At 39.9% G+C, this 13,062-nt stretch overlaps 1 protein-coding gene across 1 annotated transcript in view; it reads right to left on the bottom strand.

Annotated features, from left to right (window-relative positions):
- The window catches only part of AGO2 (argonaute RISC catalytic component 2), a 598,276-nt gene that overhangs the window by 320,405 nt on the left and 264,809 nt on the right, over positions 1–13,062 (bottom strand). The window lies entirely within an intron of this gene.

Genomic DNA, 13,062 nt, shown 5'->3' with positions numbered 1-13,062 from the left:
CACCCAACCTGTGTTCACAGTTAGAGGGCCTTAAAATACTATCCCTAGGCAAAATCTAGTCAGCCATGTGGAAAACTGGGCCCCAGAATAAGGTTTAATCACCAAATTGTAATAAACGTTTATATACTTCAAGCAAACGTTATATCAGTAATGAGAGTAAATAACAAAAATATTACCCTTTACAGCAAGCATGATACCAGTCGTTATTAAATCACTGTAATCAGGCTTACCTTAAATAAATCCGGTATTGTCAGAATTTTCTAGCTTATCATCTCTCTAGAAAAATTTAAAACTGCACATACCTCAGAGCAGGAGAACCTGCACGCTATTCCCCCAGCTGAAGTAACCCATCTCTTCAGTTATGTGTGAGAACAGCAGTGGATCTTATTTACAACCTGCTAAGATCATCAAAAAACTTCAGGCAGACTCTTCTTCAACTTTATGCCCGAGGCTAAAATAGTACAACTCCGGTACCATTTGAAAATAATAAACTTTTGATTGAAGATAAACTACATTAATGCACCACATCTCTCTAGCTACTTCCCTTGTCGAGAGCTGCAAGAGAATGACTGGGAGGTGGCAGTTAGGGGAGGAGCTATATAGACAGCTCTGCTGTGGGTGATCCTCTTGCAGCTTCCTGTTGGGAAGGAGAATATCCCACAAGTAATGGATGAATCAGTGGACTGGATACACCTTACAAGAGAAAATACTATCTTTCTTGAATAGACAGGGCGGGCCGTGGACTCTGTACATCGCAAAAGAAAGAAATTTATCAGGTAAGCATAAATTTTGTTTTCTTTTGCATGATGTACCGAGTCCACGGATTCATCCTAACTTGTGGGATACCAATACCAAAGCTTTAGGACACGGATAAAATGAGGGACAAGACAGGAACCTAAACAGAAGGCACCACTGCTTGCAAAACCTATCCCCCAAAAATAGCCTCTGAAGAAGCAAAAGTATCAAATTTGGAAAATTTGGAAAAGGTATGAAGCGAAGACCAAGTCGCAGCCTTACAAATCTGTTCAACAGAAGCATCATTTTTAAAAGCCCATGTGGAAGCCACCGCTCTAGTGGAGTGAGTTTTAATTCTTTCAAAGGCTGCTGTCCAGCAGTCTCATAAGCCAAACGGATGATGCTTTTCAGCCAAAAGGAAAGAGGTAGCCGTAGTCTTTTGACCTCTAAGCTTTCCAGCGTAGACAAAAAACAAAGAAGATGATTGGCGAAAATCTTTGGTTGTCTGCAAATAAAACTTCAAGGCACGAACCACGTCCAAGTTGTGCAACAGACATTCCTTCTTAGAAGAAGGATTAGGACACAGAGAAGGAACAACAATTTCCTGAATGATATTCCTGTTAGAAACAATCTTAGGGAGGAACCCAGGTTTGGTACGCAAAACCACCTTATCAGCATGGAAAACAAGCTAAGGCGAGTCACATTGTAATGCAGATAGTTCAGAAACTCTTCGAGCTGAAGAGATATCAACTAGAAACAGAACTTTCCAAGATAGAAGCTTAATATCTATGGAATGCATGGGTTCAAACGGACCCCCCTGAAGAACTTTAAGAACTAAATTTAGACTCCATGGCGGAGCAACAGGTTTAAACACAGGCTTAATTCTAACTAAAGCTTGAAAAAAAACCAAAGCAGATATCTGTCCCTTTAAAGAACTAGCAGACAATCCTTTCTCCAATCCTTCTTGGAGAAAAGACAAAATCCTAGGAATCCTGATCTTACTCCATGAGTAGCCTTTGGATTCGCACCAAAAAAGATATTTACGCCATATCTTATGATACATCTTCCTGGTGACAGGCTTTCGAGCCTGAATCAAAGTATCTATGACCGACTAAGAGAAACCCTGCTATGATAAAATCAAGCGTTCAAGCTCCAAGCAGTCAGTTGCAGAGAAATTAGATTTGGATGCATGAATGGACCTTGAATCAAAAGGTCCCGCCTCAGTGGCAGAGATGACATATCCACCACGTCCGCATACCAAGTCCTGCGTGGCCACGCAGGCGCTATCAAAATCACAGAAGCTCTCTCCTGTTTGATTCTGGCAATCAGACGCGGAAGGAGAGGGAATGGTGGAAACACATAAGCCAGGTTGAACGACCAGGGTACTGCTAGAGCATCTATCAGTACTGCCTGAGGATCCCTTGACCTGGATCCGTAACTAGGAAGTTTGGCGTTCTGACGAGACGCCATCAGATCCAATTCTGGTGTGCCTCATAGCTGAACCAGTTGAGCAAACACCTCAGGATGGAGCTCCCACTCGAATTCGAAAATCTGCCTCCCAGTTCTCCACCCCTGGAATATAGATCGCCGATAGATGGCAAGAGTGAGTCTCTGCCCATCGGATTATCCTGGAAACTTCTATCATTGCCAAGGAACTCCTTGTTCCCCCCTGATGATTGATATAAGCTACAGTCGTGATGTTGTCCGACTGAAACCTGATGAATCTGGCTGAAGCCAGCTGAGGCCACGCTTGAAGAGCATTGAATATCGCTCTTAATTCCAGAATATTTATCGGTAGGAGGGCCGCCTCCCGAGTCCACAAAAGCTGTGATTTCAGGGAATTCCAGACTGCACCCCAGCCCAGTAGGCTGGAGTCTTTGTGGATAGGAATATGTTACGCATCCTTTAGATCCACGGTAGTCATATATTGACCTTCCTGGATCATAGGTAAGATTGTCCGAATGGTCTCCATCTTGAATGATGGAACTCTGAGGAAATTGTTTAGAATTTTTAGATCCAGGATTGGCCTGAAAGTTCCTTCCTTTTTGGGAACCACAAACAGGTTTGAGTAAAAACCCAGTCCTTGTTCTGTAATTGGAACTGGACATATCACTCCCATCTTGAGTAGATCTTCTACACAGCGTAAGAACGCCTCTTTCTTTGTCTGGTCTGAAGACAGACGAGAAATGTGGAACCTTCCCCTTGGCGGGGAGTCCTTGAATTCTAGAAGATATCCCTGAGTAACGATCGCTAATGCCCAGGGATCGTGAACATCCCTTGCCCAAGCCTGAGCGAAGAGAGAGAGTCTGCCCCCTACCAGATCCGGTCCCGGATCGGGGGCTACCCCTTCATGCTGTCTTAGTAGCAGCTGCAGGCTTCTTGGCCTGTTTACCCTTGTTCCAGCCCTGCAAAGGCTTCCAGGTTTCCTTGGGCTGTGAAGAGTTACCCTCTTGCTTTGCGGTTGCAGAGGTTGAAGCAGGACCGCTCCTGAAGTTGCGAAAGGAACGAAAATTAGCCTTATTTTTAGCCTTAAAAGGCCTATCTTGTGGGAGAGCATGGCCCTTTCCCCCGGTGATATCCAAAATAATCTCTTTCAACTCGGGCCCGAAAAGGGTCTTTCCCTTGAAAGGGATATTTAGTAATTTTGATTTGCACGACACATCGGCTGACCATGACTTGAGCCAAAGCGCTCTGCGCGCCATAATGGTGAAATCTGAATTTTTTGCCGCTAACTTTGCTAATTGCAAAGCAGCATCTGTGATAAAAGAATTAGCCAGTTTTAAAGCTTTAATTCTATCCATAATTTCGTCATATGAGGTCTCCCTCTGGAGCGACTCCTCCAGCGCCTCAAACCAGAAAGCTATTGCAGTAGTTACAGGAATAATGCAGGCGATCGGTTGTAGAAGGAACCCTTGTTGAACAAAAATTTTCTTTAGTAAACCTAATTTTTTATCCATAGGATCTTTAAAAGCACAACTGTCTTCAATTGGAATGGTTGTGCGCTTAGCCAGCGTAGAAACTGCTCCCTCTACCTTAGGGACCGTCTGCACGAGTCCCGCCTGGGGGTCAGTAATGGGGAACATTTTCTTAAAAATAGGAGGGGGAACAAAAGGGACACCTGGTCTTACCCACTCCCTGGTAACAATGTCCGCAACCCTTTTAGGAATCGGAAACGCATCAGTGTATACAGGGACCTCTAGGTATTTGTCCATTTTACACAATTTCTCTGGAACCACCATAGGGTCACAATCATCCAGAGTGGATAGAACCTCCCTAAGCAATACGCGGAGGTGTTCCAACTTAAATTTAAAAGCTAATGAATATGAATCTGCCCGTTGAGAAACCTTTCCTGAGTCAGAAATTTCTCCCTCAGACATCACATCCCTCGCCCCTACATCAGAGTGTTGTGAGGGTACGTCAGATAAACCTCCCAAAGCTTCCGACTGCTCATAATCTGTTCTTAAAACAAAGCTATCTCGCTTTGTAGGAAAAACTGGCAGTTTGGATAGAAAGGCCGAAAGGGAATTATCCATAACTGTCGCTAGTTGTTGCTATGTAATAGGTGCCAATGCACTAGAGGTACTAGGTATTGCTTGCGCAGGCGTAACTGGTGGTGACACTTGGGGAGAGGAAGGTGGACTATCTTCATTACCTTCCGTCATAGAATCATCTTGGGCTACATTTTTAAGTGACACAATATGATCTTTAAATTGTATAGACACATTAGTGCACTTGGGACACATTTTGAGTGGGGGTTCCACCATGGCTACTGAACACATAGAGCAAGGCTTTTCCTTAGTGTCAGACATGTTAAACAGATTAGTATTATATGCAAACAGGCTTGGAAAAAACTTTAATCAAATAAAAAACACAATTTGAAAAAACGGTACTGTGCCTTTAAGAAATAAAAAGCACACACAATTTTACATAACAGTGAAAAATGCACCAAATCTTTTGAAATTTTCACAGTATGTGCCTAATGCTTCGATATGATTGCACACCAAGTTTCAGCCTGATTAACCCCTTAATGCCCAAACCGGAGCAGTCTAAAGCCCACAACCGGTTTCAAAACTACAGCACCTTGCCACAGCAGTCTGCTGTGGCCCTACCTTCCCTTATGGATTCGTTTAGGGGAAAAACAGCTTCTGTGAGTACCTCAAGCAGTCTCTGGACCCTCCACGTGAAGCAGAATGAACTGTCTGGAGAAATGAACTGCACAACAGAGGCGCGAAATTAGGGCCCCTCCCACTCCACTCCGGAGTTGTGAGGCCCTCAAAGTCACACTTAGGTGACTAAATTTATGCCATGTGGATAAAAAAAACCTTAATAAACACACCAAAGGTGTTTAAAAGTGTTTACCAATGAGTATTTGCTGAATAAAATAATCGATTGCCCTTTCACAGTGTCCACCAGCCTATTGAGCCCTGTTAAATAAGCCCTTATTCTATACTAAGTCTCAGAATATGGCTTACCCTTGCCTCATGGGGATTCCTGTCAGTCTTCTAGCATTATCTTGTCTTGACTAGAAAAAAAAGAGGACTGAAACATACCTTAATGCAGTTAAGCCTGCAAACTGTTCCCCCCAACTGAAGTTTTCTGGTACTCATCAGTCCTGTGTGGGAACAGCAGTGGATTTTAGTTACAACATGCTAAAATCGTTCTCCTCTCAGCAGAAATCTTCATCACTTTTCTGCCAGAGAGTAAATAGTACAAACCGGTACCTTTTAAAAATAACAAACTTTTGATTGAATATATAAAACTACAAATCTAACACCACATTCACTTTACCCTCCCGTGGAGATGCCCTACTGCTAGAGCTGCAAAGAGAATGACTGGGGGTGGAGCTATATGGACAGCTCTGCTGTGTGCTCTCTTTGCCACTTCCTGTAGGGAATGAGAATATCCCACAAGTAAGGATGAATCCGTGGACTGGATACACCTTGCAAGAGAAACAATGTTAGCTCCAAGACTTGAATTCTTTGTGGGAACTCTGAATATTATAACTCAATATCTTTTAAAGACTGCACTAAGCAGCCAATATAGTATTGTATTCTACATGTTAATGAGACTGAGCAGCGCAATATGTAAAATTTAGCAGTGATCCACATTAGAATATTGCAGAAAGGATACTAATTCAAAGCAGTCATTGGCTGTTTATTGAAGTTTGCGAGCACTCCGGGCAAAGAGCATTTAAGTATATATATATATATATATATATATATATATATATATATATATATATATATATATATATATATATATATATATATATATATATATATATATATATATAACATAATTTATGTAAGAACTTACCTGATAAATTCATTTCTTTCATATTAGCAACAGTCCATGAGCTAGTGACGTATGGGATATACATTCCTACCAGGAGGGGCAAAGTTTCCCAAACCTCAAAATGCCTATAAATACACCCCTCACCACACCCACAATTCAGTTTAACGAATAGCCAAGAAGTGGGGTGATAAAAAAGTGCGAAAGCATATAAAACAAGGAATTGGAATAATTGTGCTTTATACAAAATCAAAACCACCACAAAAAAAGGGCGGGCCTCATGGACTCTTGCTAATATGAAAGAAATGAATTTATCAGGTAAGTTCTTACATAAATTATGTTTTCTTTCATGTAATTAGCAAGAGTCCATGAGCTAGTGACGTATGGGATAATGACTACCCAAGATGTGGATCTTTCCACACAAGAGTCACTAGAGAGGGAGGGATAAAATAAAGACAGCCAATTCCTGCTGAAAATAATCCACACCCAAAATAAAGTTTAACGAAAAACATAAGCAGAAGATTCAAACTTAAACCGCTGCCTGAAGTACTTTTCTACCAAAAACTGCTTCAGAAGAAGAAAATACATCAAAATGGTAGAATTTAGTAAAAGTATGCAAAGAGGACCAAGTTGCTGCTTTGCAAATCTGGTCAACCAAAGCTTCATTCCTAAACGCCCAGGAAGTAGAAACTGACCTAGTAGAATGAGCTGTAATTCTCTGAGGCGGAGTTTTACCCGACTCAACATAGGCAAGATGAATTAAAGATTTCAACCAAGATGCCAAAGAAATGGCAGAAGCTTTCTGGCCTTTTCTAGAACCGGAAAAGATAACAAATAGACTAGAAGTCTTACGGAAAGATTTCGTAGCTTCAACATAATATTTCAAAGCTCTAACAACATCCAAAGAATGCAACGATTTCTCCTTAGAATTCTTAGGATTAGGACATAATGAAGGAACCACAATTTCTCTACTAATGTTGTTGGAATTCACAACTTTAGGTAAAAATTCAAAAGAAGTTCGCAACACCGCCTTATCCTGATGAAAAATCAGAAAAGGAGACTCACAAGAAAGAGCAGATAATTCAGAAACTCTTCTGGCAGAAGAGATGGCCAAAAGGAACAAAACTTTCCAAGAAAGTAATTTAATGTCCAATGAATGCATAGGTTCAAACGGAGGAGCTTGAAGAGCTCCCAGAACCAAATTCAAACTCCAAGGAGGAGAAATTGACTTAATGACAGGTTTTATACGAACCAAAGCTTGTACAAAACAATGAATATCAGGAAGAATAGCAATCTTTCTGTGAAAAAGAACAGAAAGAGCAGAGATTTGTCCTTTCAAAGAACTTGCGGACAAACCCTTATCTAAACCATCCTGAAGAAACTGTAAAATTCTCGGTATTCTAAAAGAATGCCAGGAAAAATGATGAGAAAGACACCAAGAAATATAAGTCTTCCAGACTCTATAATATATCTCTCGAGATACAGATTTACGAGCCTGTAACATAGTATTAATCACAGAGTCAGAGAAACCTCTTTGACCAAGAATCAAGCGTTCAATCTCCATACCTTTAAATTTAAGGATTTCAGATCCTGATGGAAAAAAGGACCTTGTGACAGAAGGTCTGGTCTTAACGGAAGAGTCCACGGTTGGCAAGAGGCCATCCGGACAAGATCCGCATACCAAAACCTGTGAGGCCATGCCGGAGCTACCAGCAGAACAAACGAGCATTCCTTCAGAATCTTGGAGATTACTCTTGGAAGAAGAACTAGAGGCGGAAAGATATAGGCAGGATGATACTTCCAAGGAAGTGATAATGCATCCACTGCCTCCGCCTGAGGATCCCGGGATCTGGACAGATACCTGGGAAGTTTCTTGTTTAGATGGGACGCCATCAGATCTATTTCTGGAAGTTCCCACATTTGAACAATCTGAAGAAATACCTCTGGGTGAAGAGACCATTCGCCCGGATGCAACGTTTGGCGACTGAGATAATCCGCTTCCCAATTGTCTACACCTGGGATATGAACCGCAGAGATTAGACAGGAGCTGGATTCCGCCCAAACCAAAATTCGAGATACTTCTTTCATAGCCAGAGGACTGTGAGTCCCTCCTTGATGATTGATGTATGCCACAGTTGTGACATTGTCTGTCTGAAAACAAATGAACGATTCTCTCTTCAGAAGAGGACAAAACTGAAGAGCTCTGAAAATTGCACGGAGTTCCAAAATATTGATCGGTAATCTCACCTCCTGAGATTCCCAAACTCCTTGTGCCGTCAGAGATCCCCACACAGCTCCCCAACCTGTGAGACTTGCATCTGTTGAAATTACAGTCCAGGTCGGAAGCACAAAAGAAGCCCCCTGAATTAAACGATGGTGATCTGTCCACCATGTTAGAGAGTGTCGAACAATCGGTTTTAAAGATATTAATTGAGATATCTTCGTGTAATCCTTGCACCATTGCTTCAGCATACAGAGCTGAAGAGGTCGCATGTGAAAACGAGCAAAGGGGATCGCGTCCGATGCAGCAGTCATAAGACCTAGAATTTCCATGCATAAGGCTACCGAAGGGAATGATTGTGACTGAAGGTTTCGACAAGCTGTAATCAATTTTAGACGTCTCTTGTCTGTTAAAGACAGAGTCATGGACACTGAATCCATCTGGAAACCCAGAAAGGTTACCCTTGTCTGAGGAATCAAAGAACTTTTTGGTAAATTGATCCTCCAACCATGATCTTGAAGAAACAACACAAGTCGATTCGTATGAGATTCTGCTAAATGTAAAGACTGAGCAAGTACCAAGATATCGTCCAAATAAGGAAATACCACAATACCCTGTTCTCTGATTACAGACAGAAGGGCACCGAGAACCTTTGTAAAAATTCTTGGAGCTGTAGCTAGGCCAAACGGCAGAGCCACAAACTGGTAATGCTTGTCCAGAAACGAGAATCTCAGGAACTGATAATGATCTGGATGAATCGGAATATGCAGATATGCATCCTGTAAATCTATTGTGGACATATAATTCCCTTGCTGAACAAAAGGTAAGATAGTCCTTACAGTTACCATCTTGAACGTTGGTATCCTTACATAACAATTCAATATTTTTAGATCCAGAACTGGTCTGAAAGAATTCTCCTTCTTTGGTACAATGAAGAGATTTGAATAAAACCCCATCCCCTGTTCCGGAACTGGAACTGGCATAATTACTCCAGTCAACTCTAGATCTGAAACACATTTCAGAAATGCTTGAGCTTTTACTGGATTTACTGGGACACGGGAAAGAAAAAATCTCTTTGCAGGAGGTCTCATCTTGAAACCAATTCTGTACCCTTCTGAAACAATGCTCTGAATCCAAAGATTGTGAACAGAATTGATCCAAATTTCCTTGAAAAAACGTAACCTGCCCCCTACCAGCTGAGCTGGAATGAGGGCCGCACCTTCATGTGGACTTAGAAGCAGGCTTTGCCTTTCTAGCTGGCTTGGATTTATTCCATACTGGAGATGGTTTCCAAACTGAAACTGCTCCTGAGGATGAAGGATCAGGCTTTTGTTCTTTGTTGAAACGAAAGGAACGAAAACGATTATTAGCCCTGTTTTTACCTTTAGATTTTTTATCCTGTGGTAAAAAAGTTCCTTTCCCACCAGTAACAGTTGAAATAATGGAATCCAACTGAGAACCAAATAATTTGTTACCCTGGAAAGAAATGGAAAGTAAAGTTGATTTAGAAGCCATATCAGCATTCCAAGTTTTAAGCCATAAAGCTCTTCTAGCTAAAATAGCTAGAGACATAAACCTGACATCAACTCTGATAATATCAAAAATGGCATCACAGATAAAATTATTAGCATGCTGAAGAAGAATAATAATATCATGAGAATCATGATGTGTTACTTGTTGCGCCAAAGTTTCCAACCAAAAAGTTGAAGCTGCAGCAACATCAGCCAAAGATATAGCAGGTCTAAGAAGATTACCTGAACACAGATAAGCTTTTCTTAGAAAGGATTCAATTTTCCTATCTAGAGGATCCTTAAACGAAGTACCATCTGACGTAGGAATAGTAGTACGTTTAGCAAGGGTAGAAATAGCCCCATCAACTTTAGGGATCTTGTCCCAAAATTCTAATCTGTCAGACGGCACAGGATATAATTGCTTAAAACGTTTAGAAGGAGTAAATGAATTACCCAATTTATCCCATTCTTTGGAAATTACTGCAGAAATAGCATTAGGAACAGGAAAAACTTCTGGAATAACCACAGGAGCTTTAAATACCTTATCTAAACGTTTAGAATTAGTATCAAGAGGACCAGAATCCTCTATTTCTAAAGCAATTAGTACTTCTTAAGTAAAGAACGAATAAATTCCATTTTAAATAAATATGAAGATTTATCAGCATCAACCTCTGAGACAGAATCCTCTGAACCAGAGGAATCATCAGAATCAGAATGATGATGTTCAGTTAAAAATTCATCTGTAGGGAGAGAAGTTTTAAAAGATTTTTTACGTTTACTAGAAGGAGAAATAACAGACATAGCCTTCTTTATGGATTCAGAAACAAAATCTCTTATATTATCAGGAACATTCTGCACCTTAGATGTTGAAGGAACTGCAACAGGCAATGGTACTTTACTAAAGGAAATATTATCTGCTTTAACAAGTTTGTCATGACAATCAATACAAACAACAGCTGGAGGAATAGCTACCAAAAGTTTACAGCAGATACACTTAGCTTTGGTAGATTCAGCATTAGACAGCGATTTTCCTGTAGTATCTTCTGACTCAGATGCAACGCGAGACATCTTGCAATATGTAAGAGAAAAAACAACATATATATATAAAGCAAAATTTATCAAATTCCTTAAATGACAGTTTCAGGAATGGGAAAAAATGCCAAAGAACAAGCTTCTAGCAACCAGAAGCAATAAAAAATGAGACTTAAATAATGTGGAGACAAAAGCGACGCCCATATTTTTTTCGCGCCAAATAAGACGCCCACATTATTTGGCGCCTAAATGCTTTTGGCGCCAAAAATGACGCCACATCCGGAACGCCGACATTTTTGGCGCAAAATAACGTCAAAAAATGACGCAACTTCCGGCGACACGTATGACGCCGGAAACGGAAATAGATTTTTTGCGCCAAAAAAGTCCGCGCCAAGAATGACGCAATAAAATGAAGCATTTTCAGCCCCCGCGAGCCTAACAGCCCACAGGGAAGAGTCAAATTTTTTGAAGGTAAGAAAAAATGATTAAATCAAATGCATTATCCCAAATATGAAACTGACTGTCTGAAAATAAGGAAAGTTGAACATTCTGAGTCAAGGCAAATAAATGTTTGAATACATATATTTAGAACTTTATAAACAAAGTGCCCAACCATAGCTTAGAGTGTCACAGAAAATAAGATTTACTTACCCCAGGACACTCATCTACATGTTTGTAGAAAGCCAAACCAGTACTGAAACGAGAATCAGCAGAGGTAATGGTATATATAAGAGTATATCGTCGATCTGAAAAGGGAGGTAAGAGATGAATCTCTACGACCGATAACAGAGAACCTATGAAATAGACCCCGTAGAAGGAGATCACTGCATTCAAATAGGCAATACTCTCCTCACATCCCTCTGACATTCACTGCACGCTGAGAGGAAAACCGGGCTCCAACTTGCTGCGGAGCGCATATCAACGTAGAATCTAGCACAAACTTACTTCACCACCTCCATCGGAGGCAAAGTTTGTAAAACTGAATTGTGGGTGTGGTGAGGGGTGTATTTATAGGCATTTTGAGGTTTGGGAAACTTTGCCCCTCCTGGTAGGAATGTATATCCCATACGTCACTAGCTCATGGACTCTTGCTAATTACATGAAATATATATATATATATATATATATATATATATATAATATAGGAGTTATTATTGGGCTTACTTTTAGCTCTTTAAATATAATAATTTGATACTGCTGTGCTACTCCAAACTGGGCAAACAAATCAGGGTCTAAGTTTGGAGAAACCCAGATATAGCTAAGCTGGAAAGTGAACACCAAGCACCAAAATCACTATCCCTGTTGCCTTACACTATATCTCTCTAGACACAGAATTAATGCAAACTATACACAGTAATACTAGCATTAATTTATAATAAATACACAATTAAGGGAGTTTTTATGAAAACTATCTGTATAGGATAAGTCACATCTCATTACTATATATAATCCCTAATATAGGGATGAGTGATATTATTATAACAACTTGAACTAACTCTTATTAAGAATAATCAAATGTAACCACTATTTAAGAAGTGATTTAATACTCCTTTACATGAGTTTACAATATACCATCTATAGGCATAGGAATGCTTCCTTGCCCCAGCTAACTATAGACTGCAATTAGGATATCAGATTCACTACTATAGGTGAAATATTTATTTAATTTAAATAACATAGCTGCTCCGCTCATACTGCTTTGCCTATGTGTTTAACACCGAAATTACTTTTATGAGGCCATTTGCTAAATTACTGCAGCTATAATTTATTTCACCATTGATGTATCATACACTATTTGGATAACACATGAACCATTTATAAATATTTGGCTTTATGCCAATTAACAATAGGGTATTGAATCTGTATTAACAATAGTGTATTAAGAATAGTGTATTGAATCTGTTATTTTAGAGAGAGTTTATTATTATATCTCTGAACTTCTTGATAATAGCCGGATTTCGAGGGATTATTAATCTCAGCCAATGGCCTACTAATCCGCTATTGGACAGTATACTCATTATATTAGGTCTCAGTCTTAGATATTCAGTCTTACAACTGGGAATTTTGTGCTTGCATTTTAGTTTTAATTTACCCAGATTTTAACCTATTCTAATAAAGATTTATGTTTTAATTCATTTGATTCTTTTTCCAAACTCTATTATTTAGGGGTCCCTTTTGAGTGCTTATTTAGTATCATTTTGTGGTTAGTTTCTTAAGATAACCAGTATGTAATGCATCTGTTTTGGATACATAGCACCTTAACCACACATA

The sequence above is a fragment of the Bombina bombina genome, chromosome 5, assembly GCF_027579735.1.
Source record: "Bombina bombina isolate aBomBom1 chromosome 5, aBomBom1.pri, whole genome shotgun sequence".
In the NCBI taxonomy this organism is placed as follows: domain Eukaryota; kingdom Metazoa; phylum Chordata; class Amphibia; order Anura; family Bombinatoridae; genus Bombina; species Bombina bombina.
The sequence above is the reverse complement of the archived record's forward strand: the minus strand, read 5'-3'. Positions and strand labels throughout refer to the sequence as shown.